The sequence below is a fragment of the Neolamprologus multifasciatus genome, chromosome 2 (assembly GCF_963576455.1).
Source record: "Neolamprologus multifasciatus chromosome 2, fNeoMul1.2, whole genome shotgun sequence".
Classification (NCBI taxonomy): domain Eukaryota; kingdom Metazoa; phylum Chordata; class Actinopteri; order Cichliformes; family Cichlidae; genus Neolamprologus; species Neolamprologus multifasciatus.
Genome location: NC_140440.1, coordinates 11214971 through 11230795, shown reverse-complemented (window position 1 = coordinate 11230795; position 15825 = coordinate 11214971). Strand labels below are relative to the sequence as shown.

At 41.4% G+C, this 15825-nt stretch overlaps 2 long non-coding RNA genes across 2 annotated transcripts in view; both read right to left on the bottom strand.

Moving 5' to 3' along the window:
- LOC146523996 (uncharacterized) overlaps positions 1-15825 on the bottom strand; it is a 315951-nt gene that overhangs the window by 42574 nt on the left and 257552 nt on the right. The window lies entirely within an intron of this gene.
- Positions 5856-8007, bottom strand: LOC146524004 (uncharacterized). The gene is made up of 2 exons (XR_014875630.1): positions 6395-8007; positions 5856-6078 (listed from the first exon to the last, which is right to left on the bottom strand). It is a non-coding gene; the product is annotated as an uncharacterized LOC146524004 (long non-coding RNA).

Below are 15825 nucleotides of genomic sequence, written 5' to 3'. Positions count from 1 at the left end.
TTCCTGTAGGAACGCTGCGTTACTAAAACCATGATTTTTTTGCGAGAATGTCTCATGACAGTGACGTAAGCAAGTGCGACGTTCGTGACAACAGCTGTGTGCAGATCAACAATGGATCATATATCGAGTGCAGGAGAGAGTATGAGTGTGCAGCGTTTAAAGCGTGGAAGTACTGACCTTACTTTGAGTTTGATTCCATAAAAAGTGACAAAAACATTAGTGTCCGTTGTGCGTGGGAAGAAAACTTCTTTTCACAGCAAAAACCCCTAAACTTCCGAGCAAGCACCGAGTAGCTACGACGTAATGGGAAACTCACAGAGAAACTTGCGGATTCTTTAACTGACCGCTGCGGCACACCTGCACCAGGATAAACCTCCGCCTACCCCACCCCTGCTTTACAGGTGAAAATAGAGCAACAGGACCGCTAGTCTTTGATTTTATTTATTTTCTGCTGTGTTTTACTTGCATCTATTTGAAAGAGTGAGTGTAAACACAAAAATTATTTTATTTTATGTGCTGGAATGTGCAGAAAAAAGGTTTAAATATTAAACAAATTTCTTCCAGTCAGAGAATGTTGCATATAATTAAGTTTTTGCTTGATGCATAAAATTATAAGGTTAAAACTAATAAAACAAGTTTTAAAAAGAGACTTTTCCATTTGATTACATTTTGTATGATGGATTATGCAGAAAAAGTAGAATTGGGCTGAAAGATCTATCGCTTTATCACCTATTCAGGTTGTAAATCGTGTTTTTTTAAAAGTAACTAAGTAACTAAGTAATTAATTACTTTTGAAAATAAGTAATCAGTAAAGTAACGGGATTACTTTTTTGGGGAAGTAATCAGTAATTAGTTACTGATTACTTTTTTCAAGTAACTTGACCAACACTGTGTATGTATACACCATAATGACAGAAATTTGGGAGAATTTTCAATTCTAGATCAGCCATGTAGATGAAATGAACAGTAAGCTGAACAACAAGCAAATAAACTGGACAGTTAGTTAATCCCCTCAAGGAACTCTTGCATCTGCAGAAATGTGACGTGAGTCATCATCCTCTCAAGGTGAAGCTACAGGTTTTGTAGCTCATTCTAACCTTATTTCACCACCATATTTGTTTCTAAGTCTCTGCAACTGTGCGAGTAATTAATCCACAAGCAAACTATGTGCCACTGTACCCCAAGATTAACATTCGAGAGATCAAGAAAGAGCTCAAGAACCTTTTGAAAGAATAATTTCCATTTACCCTTTTTCTGTCTTTTCCAAACCAAAGAGGAAAAAAAAACGCCTAGAACTTTTCCAAACCCAACTGACATTTTTCACAGAGGGAGACCTTTGATTTCTAATTGTGATATAGATCACAAGGGTGTGCAGTACTCCCATGGGTGTGTTTCTGTTAAGGTGTAAGATGCTTTTTTTTCTTCAATAATGTCCATACTATGGCTTTTGAGGGTTGTGCGATATAAATCTGTGACATTTTGAGTCTCCATAATGACTAAAGGTGAGTGAGGATAAACTATGCAACCACAGTAACACATGACTGGAGGCCCAAAGCTGACCACTCCCTGTTAAGTGTCATGTTAGATGACACAAATGTGATGATGTTTTACTGCAGAGCAAATGAACATGCGCAAATTTGTGCTTTGATGCGCAACAGTGAAAAACAATATACCTGTAAGGTTTTTATAAAATATATCAGAGCATCCAGAGATTCTATAAAAATAAAACAAAGTTATTAGTGAATATCTTTCTCTCATTACTGACTCACTATTACACAGTTTTGCAACGATACAATTGTAACCTCCATATACAATAAATGGACAAATATTGGGCCAAACCTCTTAATCTTGAATTCAGGTGTTTTCAGTCACATTCCGTGAGGTGTATAAATTCAGCCACCATGCAGCCTGTCTTCACATCTGTGAAAGAATGGATTATTGTAAGAGTTCACTGAATTCGAATGTGGTACTTTAGTTGGATACAACCAACTAGTGGTGCGTGATACAGCATATTTTAGTATCCATCTCATACCAAGTAAATATGGGCCAGTATCGCCGATACTGATACTTTTCGATAAATAAGTTAGATGCGTCATTGAATCTCAATTAATTTTCATGACCTTAAGTGTTTTTTGTGTTGTTTCCTTTTTTATTATTAAATAGTTAAAACCCAGGACATAATTAGGACAGAATTTATAATTAAATAGAAAATGCTTATAGAAAATGAATATTATCAAAAGGTTTTTTTTGAAAAATCTTAAATAAAAAGTGCACTCAAACCAGTAAACAAATTAAAACAAACAAGTACTGTTTAGAAACTATAATACAAAAATTACAATTAAAATTCAACAACAAAAACAACAACTGGTGAAAATATAAATAATATGTAAACAACTTAACGACCCCCAAAGCCTCTAAATCATGTCACATGACGGTGCAACATCTAAATACAAGTGGGGGAGGGGGAGCAAAGACACAGGAGCGGCGAGTCCGGTGACCTGGCTGTTTCGTCTTTGCCGAAACCACAGCATTGCAAACAAGGGCGGAACTTAATGTAAAGAATCAATCTCGCCAGGCTAGTATTGATCCGATACCGATGCCGACTTGGTATCGATACCATCGATATTTGGATCGATCCGTCCACCACTACCACCAACGCAGCAAGTCAGTTGCTGAAATTAAATGATCCACAACAGCTCAGTCACAAAGTTGCAGACCATGTAAGGTTACAGACTGAATGCCAAGCTCCGAGGTGCGAAACATTTATTGTGTAAATGTTGACAACACTTCTGACTCAAGAACAGCACTATTCTAAATCTCCTCTGATATTAACATCAGCACATAAGCTGTGCATCAGGAGCTTCATGGCATGGGTTTCCATGGCCGAGTGGTTCCTGTAGGTGAAATGTGTAGGTGACCCAGTACTTATATATAGATGACTAAGCATAGTATTGGTTATTTTCCTTTCAAAATGTCTACGTGATAGAATCGTTATATTTTCATTGAGATGAGATGAGATGAGATGAGATGAGATGAGATAGCATTTATTTGTCAGTTGCAGGTCTTTTGCCCACAACCGAGATGACAGACCTTGCCGACTGTACATACAATACACAAACATCACATTGGGGAGACAGGTCAGGCCAGGTAGCGAGGAAAAAAAACATCGAAATGTGTAACACAGAAGGATAATACAGGAATGCACAGATATCAACACACCATAACACAATAAACACAGACAAGCAACATGGGAAAGAGTTCCAGTGTGTACATCTGATCTGGGACCGCTGCATCTTTCGACTGTGCCTCCAACTGACCCGATGTCCACATCAGAGGGGAGGTAAGCGTTGGAGGTGGCGTTGGATCTGGGGTTGGGAGGGTGATGCGTCAGTGAGTGCTTATCAGTATCAGTATATGTATGTGTGTGCGTGTCCATAGTTCAGCTGAGACTGTGTCCTTCGCCCTGCCAGGCTAAGTAAACAGTCTTCCAGCCAACCCAGGTGGCCTTGCATGGAATGGGAAGGAACAGACTCAACACAGTCGTTATCAGGGTGTTTTGTTCAGCTCCGGCCTTGAGCCCACAGCTGGCGCCGAAGGGGTAGCCGCATTATAATGGTGATTTTTCTTTTACAAACAACTCATGAGAATTTCATGCTGTTTTTAACACTCCGACACCGACGCTGGTCTCTCAATCTCCCGTTGGATAGCTGCGAGTTTCTCCATGATGTTATTCACCTTCAATTCCGTGGTCTTTTCACTCTTTTGCTCACAGAGCAGATTCCGAGACCTCACAACTGCAGCCAACTGATCCGCGATGTAATCCAGCTTCCGCCCAGAGGTGTTGTTCCGAGTGGATTCTTCCCTGATGTAATCCAATATACGCTCAGAGGTGTTATTCTGAGCCTTCACTGCAGCCGTTAGCGCCTCCAAGCTCTTAACCATGCTGCATTCAGTGAGCCCATTCTGAGAAGTCGCACCTCGTCCCATCGTTTCAATCCCAGCGGGCAGCCTTGGGGGTGTTTGAACAGCTGGTTCTGCTTTCTTAATTCTCTGATAAGCCAGTGCCAAGCCAGCTCCGATCAGCAAGAACCCTGTTATCATGGTTCCAAATAGGTAGATATCTTCAGCGTCCTCGATCAATAGTCCCGCCAGGCACACGATCCTCCATATCTGCCACCCGTCCATCGTGTATCCGGCAGGGAAAGTCCCTCCAGGGCACTCAGGCTCTCCCTAGCCCAGACTTCTCATTGAGAAAAGGGTGTCAATAACATTCAGAGACCAGTTGATCAAATCCATAATTCTCTTTAGGTTTTAGAAACAGACTGTGAGAGTGTGTTCCAGGGAAAGTAATACAAAAACCATGAGACTAGACAAGGACATAAGCAGGGAAGATAAGGGAGAGGAGAAAAAGTGCGTCCGCCTCCTCCGAGAGCCAAAGAAATAGAGAGATTGTGATTCAAGAGTGAACACAATGCTCAAGTCACATGTTGGTGCTTTGTGTAAATCTACTCATGGTTAAGATGCCATGTTGAGATTTTAAACATTCCTGTCTCAAACTGAAAACTGCAGCATGGTTTCTGATTCTGGTTCTGTATGATAGTCATGCACTGGCATCAGAACTGACAGGTAGACTCAATTATACCTCACTGTGGTGTAGCAAAGTATTCAGACGCATTGAAATTCCAGCTTGGGAAAAGGAGGATTTGCTTGAATGTTGACTTGATGTTTCCCACATGGCATGAAATATGCTGCTTGGAGTCGAGTTTGGAGTCTTCCAAAATATCTAAGAGCATGTTTCTGATGGTGTAGTTATATGTATGAATTAATTCAGCTGTAATATAACAGCACCTTCACAGTAGCTGAATGAACCACAGGGATTTTTCATTCTGATACATGTAAACTATTGAATTAAAATGATCAAATTGTGATGTGCTTTGCTCATCTAAATGATAACATGCATTTAGAAGGAGTTCGTGGATTGATAAGGAGCAAGTTAATTGAGTTACCAGCCATGCAGAATATGGAAAAATCTGGCCGCTTCAGCATTAAAGGTGACAAAGAGATTAGCTACAGGAAAGATGATGCAGAATTACTGGACTACAAGTGTCAGCTAAAATCAGTCCTGGCCCCAGTGTCTCAGATTGCCCTTACTTACTGGAACGTGCTCAGCCACTTAACACCAGCCAGGTTTGTCATGATGAGAGCAGATGAAAACGATGAGCAAGATGATGTCTTTGCATAGGAGTCATTTCTATAGCTCTCTATGGATCTCTCATTCTGCTGATTCCAATAATCTGGCTACAATTCTGGTGATTCTTACTATATATTCAGTGCATCCAGAAAGTATTCACAGGGCTTCAATTGTCCTGTGATGTTACAGTCTTATTAGAAAATTGATTAAATTGATTTTTCACCTGAAAATACTCCGTAAAACCAAAATAGAAAAGTATGTTTGAAATTTGTGAAAATTCTGGGAAACATTCTGTTTTTATATTTTTAAATGATTTACAGTCATTATAAAATAATTGTGCACTGTTATTGTATAATGAAATCAAATCCTTTTAATTGTTAGTGATGAAGAGAGTCTGTCATTACATCACTTTGATGTAAACAAAGACATTTTCCAAGACATACATATTCTTGAAAGATGATATCTTACGGAGCGCTGCAGGGGACATGGGAGAAAAAAAAATTAAGACGGCAAAAACTTTTGTGAGATCTCGCAAAACAAACTCAGGATCTCGCAAAAGTTTTAGCCGCATTCTTCGGAGGCCGCCAGCTCGAAGCAGACCGGGAGGTCGAGGCACGATGTGCCGGGAAAGCGGTGTTCCTCCCGGCTGTAGTAGGTCTCGACCTCCCATTAGCTTCGAGCTAGTGGGTGTCAGATCTCCGAAAACGTCGGAGCACTTTTGCAAATATGTGATGTCTTGTAAACCGAGCAGGTATCTGACATTTACACAACTACATTCACGCCTCAAAATATCTTAAAAGTGTATTTTGTGACCCAGAAAGAGTAATATTACAACTAAGTAGCTGCCGCCATTGTTGGAATTCAACTTTTGCGAGATCTCGCAAAAGCTTTGCGAAAGTTTTGCGAGATCCCGAGTTAGTTTTGCGAGATCTCGCAAAAGTTTTGCGAAAGTTTTGCAAGATCCCGAGTTAGTTTTGCGAGATCCCGAGTTAGTTTTGCGAGATCCCGAGTTAGTTTTGCGAGATCCCGAGTTAGTTTTGCGAGATCTCGCAAAAGTTTTGCGAGATCCCGAGTTTGTTTTGCGAGATCCCGAGTTAGTTTTGCGAGATCTCGCAAAAGTTTTGCGAGATCCCGAGTTTGTTTTGCAAGATCTCGCAAAACTTTTGCGAGATCCCGACTTTGTTTTGCGAGATCTCACAAAACTTTTGCGAGATCCCGAGTTTGTTTTGCGAGATCCCGAGTTTGTTTTGCAAGATCTCGCAAAAGTCCGTCTTAATTTTTTTTTCTCCCATGTCCCCTGCGGGGCTCCGTAAAATCTAATAATTACAGATTTTTTTTCCCTTACAGAATCAGGTCAATAGAATAAAATAGAAGCTCAGGTCAATAAAAATAAAATGTTGTTTTTTACTGAATACTTAGCAATGAACGTAATGGATGTAGTTATTATAGTAATCAAGATAAATCTCCAGAAATGTACAGACACGTACACGCACATTTACTACTGCATCATTTGTCAGATAATGTAGGCTATTAAATTTTGGCTGGGTAGTTGTTCATAAAATTGCTTCTCATGAGATGTGGAATGAGTCTGGCAATCTTGAATGAATCTTGAATCGTGCAAGATTTTACTAATGAGACATCTGTTTTTCAAACTTTGTAAATCGCTCAGGTTCCCAATCTAACAACTGAAATGAAAGTATGACACACAAACATTATGAAAGTACATGGGAAAACACACTTCAGTGATTAACTAACACAATGTTTTATAAAAAGCTTCATTGTCTTTTCACTTTTTTTTTCCTGCTGTGATCAGTATCCACTCTGCAAGCTTCATTCATTTAGCTGGAAAGTGTGTTTTTAGATTTCAGATGTTTAGGATACGGGACAGGAAATACTTGAATAGCCAGGAATGTCAGGAGGCATTTTCTCTCTTGTCGTGGCTGTGTAATATTGGCCTCCACTCTGGTGCACCTCAACAATTCCACAGCTTGTCTCTGAGACAGGCAGAGTGTGAGAAGGTTGGCATTTTGCCCTTGGCTGATAACATGCCATCATGAGATTTTGTGTGCAGTTGCACCTGGAATTGAAAGTGTAGAAAAACACCTGTTTATAGCAGATTTGAAAGTGTGAGTTTTTCTCGGCTTTAAAAATAACAATACTATATGTGAATAAGCTTGTTAGAATAAAAAAGTGAAATGCAGTATAGATAAAAGGATGAGAGAGAGCGAAGAAAGAAAGAAGAAAGTTCAGAATAGTGTATTTACTGATGTGCTATGAGCCATTATATTGTCAGCTGAAGTAGTCCTAATAGATGTTTTTTCTCAAATAAGAAAAAATTGTATGTGCATAGTATATTGCAAATAGAAATACAAAGTCTAATGTTGGATGCTGCTGCTCTTGGACTGACTCTCACAGGGTATGAAGCTCTACTGAGATGACTGGAACAGTGCAGTGAAGTAATTGCAGTCTTTACACAATAGGCCATTTTCACAGCAGATATTTTGACATGTTATAGCTGGAAAAATACAGGTGTAGCTATTAACATTAAAATGTCTGCAATCCATTCAGCTATGCTGGTTGAAAGGCCTTAGTTATTCAGTAGGCTTGGTGGGACACACACATGGCACAGGGCCATTATTAATGTTAGGTACTCCTGTGCTTTTCCTGTTATAAAGAATTAAAAATGTCAGTTCGTGCAGGTGTTGAGCAGATGCAGTTCCTTTTTTTGGCGAATCGGGAACAATTTGGACTACAGAGCTCTGCCTAAAAATGGCCCAAGGAAACCTACAGTAGCATGTTGGTATGTCATGTTGGCCCAGTTTATTTATTATGTATTTGGTTTTTTGCAAATACTATTCTTGCACTTACCAAATGTTATTGTTTCTTTATATTAGAGGTGGTGTTTATAAAGAATTATTGAATGTCAGTAAAATCTTACTTAAAAGAAACTGCAAATTAAATGTTTTAAAAGTATTTTAATGTTACTAAATAATAACAATATATATTTTTACCTGCCAAGATCTCAAATATCTGCTCCAATGTTAATGGGTTAATTCAACACAATACTATATTAAGATATATATTGTGCTTATTGTTGGGAGATTTATTTGGTCTGATTTAGTGTGGCCCAATTCTAGAGGTTTCTGCTCTTGACACTTGTACTGAAAGACCAAAAATATATTTAACAACTTTTTATGTGGTTTTATGTACCAACATAAAGAAGTGTGGAGCTAGTTAACACTTCACTGCTCTCACTGCACAATCGCGTCCCTCTCTAAAGCAACCACTATTGATTCTGTTACTGTTTTGGGAGAGTAATCAGCAGGCCTCAATATAGGGAGTCTTTTCCAGAAGGCAGCTTTAGTGAAAACTCAGATATTCAGATATTCTGAATGTGTTCCAACAGAATTTTTTGCTGCATCGAGTTCACACATTGATATCCAATTATTAACACTATCCTTGCCATTGACAGATAACTCCAGCAAACATTTTTTTTTGTTATGCTGTAGTGTTGAAATCAAAATGTTCTCCCCTTTCTTTTTCTATACACTTATCAGTCACTTTCAGGTCCCCCTTCCTACTAGCAGGTTAATGTCCTTTCCCTCAGGACAGCCTTAATCTTTTCTGGCATAGACTCAATAAGGTGCTGTAAATATTCCTGAGATATACTGGTCCATATTGGTGCGATAGTAACACGCACTTGCTGCAGATTTGCCAGCTGCACATCAACTATCGAAATCTTCCATTCTACCACATCCCAAAGGAACTCTTTTGCATTGAGATCTGGTGCCCTTGGAGGCCATTTAAGTGCAGTGAAATCATTTTGATGTTCAAGAAATCAGTTTGAGATGGTTCGAGCTTTGCGACATGGTGTGTTATTTGGCATAAGCAGCCATCAGAAGATGGTTACACTGTGCTTATAAAGCGATGAATATGGTGCTAAGGTAAGGTCTAGTGCAGGGGTGTCAAACTCAAATACACAGTGGGCCAAAATTCAAAACTGGAACAAAGTCGCGGGCTAACGTTAATATTTATTGAAAAAAAAAAAAATCTTCCTCCAGATATAAGAATGAATCTTTTCTTATGGACTCAAACAAGTTTTGCTGAAAAACTGAATATGGAACAAGCAAAGCTTAATACTAAACAATATATATATTAGCTGTATAATACCAGTAGGCCAGCTCTGATAGTAATTTGGTATGGCTTCAAATTTGGCCCGCAGCCTAATTACATTTGGCCCGCGGGCCAGAGTTTGACACCTATGGTCTAGTGTTTAAACGATGCTTAATTGATTTAAGAGGTCAAAGTCTGCTAAGAAATAATCCTCACATCAACAGCATGTTTTTTACACTAAATTTTGATCCTACTATTTGAATGTTGCAGGAGAAATTGAGATTCATCAGACCAACGAATCCTCCTTTTCCTGTTCTTAGTTGGCAGTAGTGTCATGTGGTGTGGTTTTCTGTTACTGTAGCTTATTTGCTTCAAGGTTGGCTGTTCAGAGATGCTCCTCTGGAGGCCATTTTTGCAACAAGGGGTTATTTAAGTTACTGTTGCCTTCCTCTTAGCTCAAAGGAGTATGGCCATTCTCCTCTGGCTTCTGGCACAAACAAGGCATTTTCCCCAGAGAATCTCATCTCACTGCATGTTTTCTCTTTTTAGAGCGTTCTCTGTACACCCTAGAGATTGTTTGCTTGGGAAAATCCCAGTAGATAAGTACTTTCTAAAATAGAAATACTCAGACAACCTCACCGGACACCAGCCACCACGCCGTATTCAAAGACACTTTAATCAGCGTTCTACCCCATTCTGAACAGCTCATTTTGACCATGACTGCATGCCTAACTGGGTTGAGTTGCTACCATGCTGATTAGAGATCAGCTGGACCGGTGTAACTAATGACGTTAAATGATTCATGAAGCCTGAGTGACAAGTTCAGAACAGTTGTCTGGTGGGTAAAGTGTTAAATGTTGTCAAGTAACATTTTGATAAATATCATAGATATCAATGTTTTCCACTAGAAGTATCTAAAATCTAAATTACTGAGTTTAACTGCAAATTGTCTACAAGATGTACATCATTATCCATACTGACTGACATTCATATTTCTCACTCTGCTGGATTAAAATGATGGAGACTGATCTTTATTCACAGGTTACCATGGTGAATCCTAGGATCAAACCACCACTGACAATGGCATTTTTTTTTTTTTAATTCCCCACACATGTGCTTAACTAAGGTTGAACATACAGGGGGTTGTTGAATTTAGTTTGATCATTTGTTCTAAAACAAAAAAAAAAAAATTTCTCATCTCACAGTTAATCAACGCAGAGTTTGTTAATCTATTTTATGGAACTAGCCCAGGAAAGCAAATCACAGCAGGGCAGAAAAAAAAACAAAGTAATAAAAATAATGTTGGTCTGAAATTGAATGAAATCTTTGAATTAATTAGTTTTCTGTGAGAGAGTAAGAAAAACGCCTTAACAGCATGTAATACAACTGAAGCATGTGAAATAAATATACATTATTGTTACTTCTGCTTCCATGACAAGAATAAAATTAATTTACATTCGTATTTATAAATCCAGTGGCTGATGCATTTCAATAGATTTCTGCGCAGCGCTGTTTTCGCATTGTAATCTATCATGCTCCTTATCCTTCTTGTCGAATCTGCTGAACTTGCTGTTTGCCTTTTAAAGCTTTCTCAGATGTAGATGAAGGTGTTTTTATATTACAAAATCCAAAGACTTTTTTTTTTTTATTCTCCATGCTAATGCAGATATTCAGTCAGTACTTCTGGTGCTGCATTAGTTTGGAAAGCTGTCGGAAAATGTTGTCAAGTATCAGGATATTCCCCATAAATCAAGAGCAACTGCTGTCATTTTCAAGGAATCCAAGAGCAGTACAGCTTTTTGTAATCAATGTCTGCACACACACTATCTTTATCAACATTTTCTACATGGCCCAAGCTGCTAAGAATTGATCTTACAAAAGAAACAGGGCTTTAAGGGGATTTCAGTTCAACCCAAAAAGGACAAAGAGACATGTGGACAGGATGCAAGAAGATGATAAACCTTAATGGAACTAAACTAAACAAAAACACCAAACAAACGGCAACTGAAGTAGCCAAAGTGCAATACAGCAAAAGGCCATAAGATGATAAAGAAAAACTAATCCAAAGAAACTTGCTTTCAACAAAGGAAACATTACAGAGCTGCAGATGTACACAGGAACTGGAAAGCAACAACAACGAGCGTAAGACTGTAACTAAACAAATAATTAACTGAACATAGGTCAAATACATTAAGTCAGTAATCAAGTGTTTGATCTTCAGTCAGTCACAGTGATTTTACTTAGAAGCAGGCATGTACATGCACAAGTTTATAGGCACACCTTTATTTTATTTTAAGTTACTGTGATTTTAAGGATTCCAACATCTGTTATATGTGTTGGATGAATAATTTCATTTCTTTCCTCTATGTGATGGTTCAAGAAACAGCTCTTTTTATTATGGCATCACAAAGACACTGTAGCAGCACGAAGCCAAGCAATATGTCAATATGTGTAAGAATTCAACAATGCACTATGTGAGTAGAATTTTGATCCCTAAATCTGCAGTCTTTCATCCAGCGTCCACATGGCTACACCTCTGTCTGCAATTCTTAACCTCCTCTTCAACTCTTCTCAGTCCAACCCATTTGGTTGTTCTGCTCTGGAATTCACGCTTTTCATTTATTCTGATTAGTTCAAGACTAATCAGAATAAATGAATTGCTACCTTATCGTGGTGGAGGGGTTTGTGTGTCCCAGGGATCCCAGGGGCTATGTTGTCTGGGGGCTTTTGCCCCCTGGCAGGGTCTCCCATGGCAAATTGGTCCTGAGTGAGGGACTAGACAAAGAGCGATTCAGGAGACCCTTATGAAAAGAACATCGAGGGAACAGTTTACCCTTCCCGGGATAGGGTTACCGGGGCCCCGCTCTGTAGCCAGGCCCGGGGAGGGTGCCTGAGGGCGAGCGTCTGGTGGCCGGGCCTTAGTCCATGGGGCCGGCCGGACACAGCCCAAAGAGGAGACATGGGCCCATCCTCCCGCAGGCCCACCACCCGTAGGAGGCGCCATAGGGGTCGGGTGCATCTCTACGCATGGCTTGGGCTCTGGAACCAGTCTCCTGGAGAGGGGCTGGACTCTGTCTCAGTCTGGAGTTGCCCCTGGTGAGAGGCGGCGGGCTGGGGTGGGTATTCTAATATCCCCTCGGCTTGCTGCCGGTACGTTGGGGTTTTTCCCGGTGGATGAGAGGGTTTGTTCCCTGCGCCTTAGGGTCGGGGAACGGGTCCTGACTGTCATCTGCACTTATGCGCCGAGTGGCAGTTCGGAGTACCCAGCCTTCTTAGAGTCCCGGGGGGGGGGGGGGGGGGGGGGGGGGGGGGGTGGGTGCTGGAAGGTGCTCCACCTGGAGTCTCTGTTGTCCTGCTGGGAGACTTCAATGCTCACGTGGGTAACGACAGCGAGACCTGAGGGGCGTGATTGGGAGTAGTTCCTGAAGGCTCTGGACGTTGTAGGGCTGTCCTGGTTGACACGCCTCTGCAATGTTGCGTGGAGATCAGGGGCAGTACTCGTGGACTGGCAGACCGGGGTGGTGGTCCCCATCTTTAAGAAGGGGGACCGGAGGGTGTGTTCCAACTACAGGGGGATCACACTCCTCAGCCTCCCTGGGAAAGTCTATGCCAGGGTGCTGGAAAGGAGAGTTCGTCCGCTAGTCGAAGCTCGGATACAGGAGGAACAATGCGGTTTTCGTCCTGGTCGTGGAACACTGGACCAGCTCTTCATCCTCTCGAGGATACTTGAGTGTGCATGGGAGTTTGCCCAACCAGTCTACATGTGTTTTGTGGACTTGGAGAAGGCATTCGACCGTGTCCCTCGGGGTGTCCTGTGGGAGGTGTTGCGGGAGTGTGGGGTGTCTGGCCCATTGCTACGGGCCATTTGATCCCTATACAACCATTGCAAGAGCTTGGTTCGCATTGCCAGCAATAAGTCGGACTCGTTCCCGGTGGGTGATGGGCTCCGCCAGGGCTGCCCTTTGTCACCGGTTCTGTTCATAATTTTTATGGACAGGATTTCTAGGCGCAGCCAAGTGGCGGAGGGCTTTCGCTTTGGTGGCCTCAGAATCTCATCTCTGCTTTTTGCGGATGATGTGGTTCTGTTGTCTTCATCGGGTGAGGTCCTCCAGCTCGCACTGGAATGGTTTGCAGCCGAGTGTGAAGCAGCGGGAATGAGGATCAGCACCTCCAAATCTGAGGCCATGGTTCTCAGCCGGAAAAGGGTGGAGTGCCCACTCCGGGTCGGGGATGAGTTCCTGCCCCAAGTGGAGGAGTTCAAGTATCTCGGGATCTTGTTCGCGAGTGATGGGAGAAGGGAGACGGAGATCTACAGACGGATTGGGGCTGCAGCTGCAGTAATGCAGACGCTGCACCGGTCCGTCGTGGTGAAGAGGGAGCTGAGTGTAAAAGCGAAGCTCTCAATTTACCGGTCGATCTACGTCCCTACCCTCACCTATGGCCACGAGCTGTGGGTAGTGACCGAAAGAATGAGATCGCGGATACAAGCGGCAGAAATGAGCTTCCTCCAAAGGGTGGCTGGCCTCTCCCTTAGAGATAGGGTGAGAAGTTCGGCCATCCGGGAGGGGCTCAGAGTAGAGCCGCTGCTGCTCCACATCGAAAGGAGCCAGCTGAGGTGGTTCGGGCATCTGACAAGGATGCCCCCTGGGCGCCTCCTGGGTGAGGTGTTCCAGGCATGTCCCACCGGGAGGAGGCCCCGGGGCAGACCCAGGACACGCTGGAGAGATTATATCTCTCGGCTGGCCTGGGAACGCCTTGGTGTTCCCCCGGATAAGCTAGAGGAGGTGGCTGGGGAGAGGGAGGTCTGGGCCTCTTTGCTTAGGCTGCTGCCCCCGCGACCCGGCCTCGGATAAAGCGGATGAAGATGGATGGATGGATGGATGGATGGATAGTTCAAGACACTCTAGACTGCAGATCAGCTCCAGTTCCCCCGCTGCTCAAAACAGCTAGCAGCTTGTGCAGATTTCCACATGTTTTGCAGACTACCTCGCTCCACTCTCGCTCAAAATCCCACCCTTAGCCTAACTGTATGTATTTATTTATAAATCACATCAAAATGTGTGTAAATAATCATGTTGCTAGTCAACAGTGGTTTTACATTATGGGGTTTTTATGGGGTCAACATGATGTACATGGAGGTTCTAGGTAAAAGTGGCCACATTTTTTCTTCTTTAGATCTTGCACAACTCAAATTTCAGCATTTGACCAATAACCCCATTTTGGGAAACGCCATTAAAAGTGAGATCGTGGGGTTTTAATTTAACAGAGTTGCACAATTTTTAAGTCGCCAATGGGTCAAATGACCCCCTTGTGGCTCTGGTGTTAAGGATGGCATATACTAATAATTATCAGCTTAAGATAACATACATTTTAATTGCTTCTTTAACCTGGCGTCAGTCAACAAGATGCTTGGGTGCCAGAACAGATCATACACAATCAATGTCTGTCCTGCAGGGAATAAGAGGGTGCAAGGTCAGTCAACAAAGCAAATACTCCCCGTTCTCTCTGCAGCGGGTGTTAGAGCCCATTATGTGTGGTAACTCCCTTTGGATGTGTCTTGCTGTCCAAGACTCTGTGCCCTCTGGCCCTTATTTGAAAGACAGACGTGACCTTCAAGCTGAGAACTGAACACCATAGTACTGATCCTCACAGATTTTTTATTATGCAGCACACTGAAGAAAATATTCATCACAATGTTAATAAAAAAAAACTAAACAACAAACAAAGTATGATGAAAATTAAAAAATAATCTGCTTTTGTCATTAATTTATGAAAAAAATCAATATTTTAAATTTTCACATGTTTAATAATGAATAGTTTAAAATTTTGAAAGATCTTTTTATTTTCATGCATCTTGTTTGAGCAGCTGAATGTAACCACTGACTCACTTTAAGTAGTTTAGGACAGCCAAACTATAGACCAGTTGCTAGGTTCGGCAGGGCTACAATAGAAAGCGAGGCGAATACAGAATGAAATGGCTGGAGACAGGAATTTGAGCAGCAACGGTTATTATTTACACAAAAATGAAATAAACAAGACACAAATTCCACATTGACAGTAGTAATGATAATAATAACAATAACAATAATAAGAATAAGCCGGCAAAACAAAAATAAACCCAAAAATAGTTGTTTGAGCTCAATATTCAATTGTCTTTTTGTCTTTGGTCATTTGTCAAGTCAAAAGTTCTTAGTCTAGTTCTTTTTCTCTTTCGTTTGTGGTTTGTGTGTTACCACTTGGGAGTCTCCGTCGAGGAAGAAGAGTAAGTTCCTCTGCAAAGTTCAGTCTGGGCTCAGGCTCGCCATCTCCATCCGGAGAGAATCCATCGGAATCCAAAATCTTAGTTCCTTCCACACGAACAAGGAAAAAAAACCTAGCCTGCACAACAATATTAACATTATTGCACACAGCCAGCTCCGTTTCTTCTCTTGTATCACAGCTATAGCTTTAGTTCTTTATCTCTTTTCACATTTCTTTCACATTACCACAGTAATACATTACATGCATGCTTTGAATATATC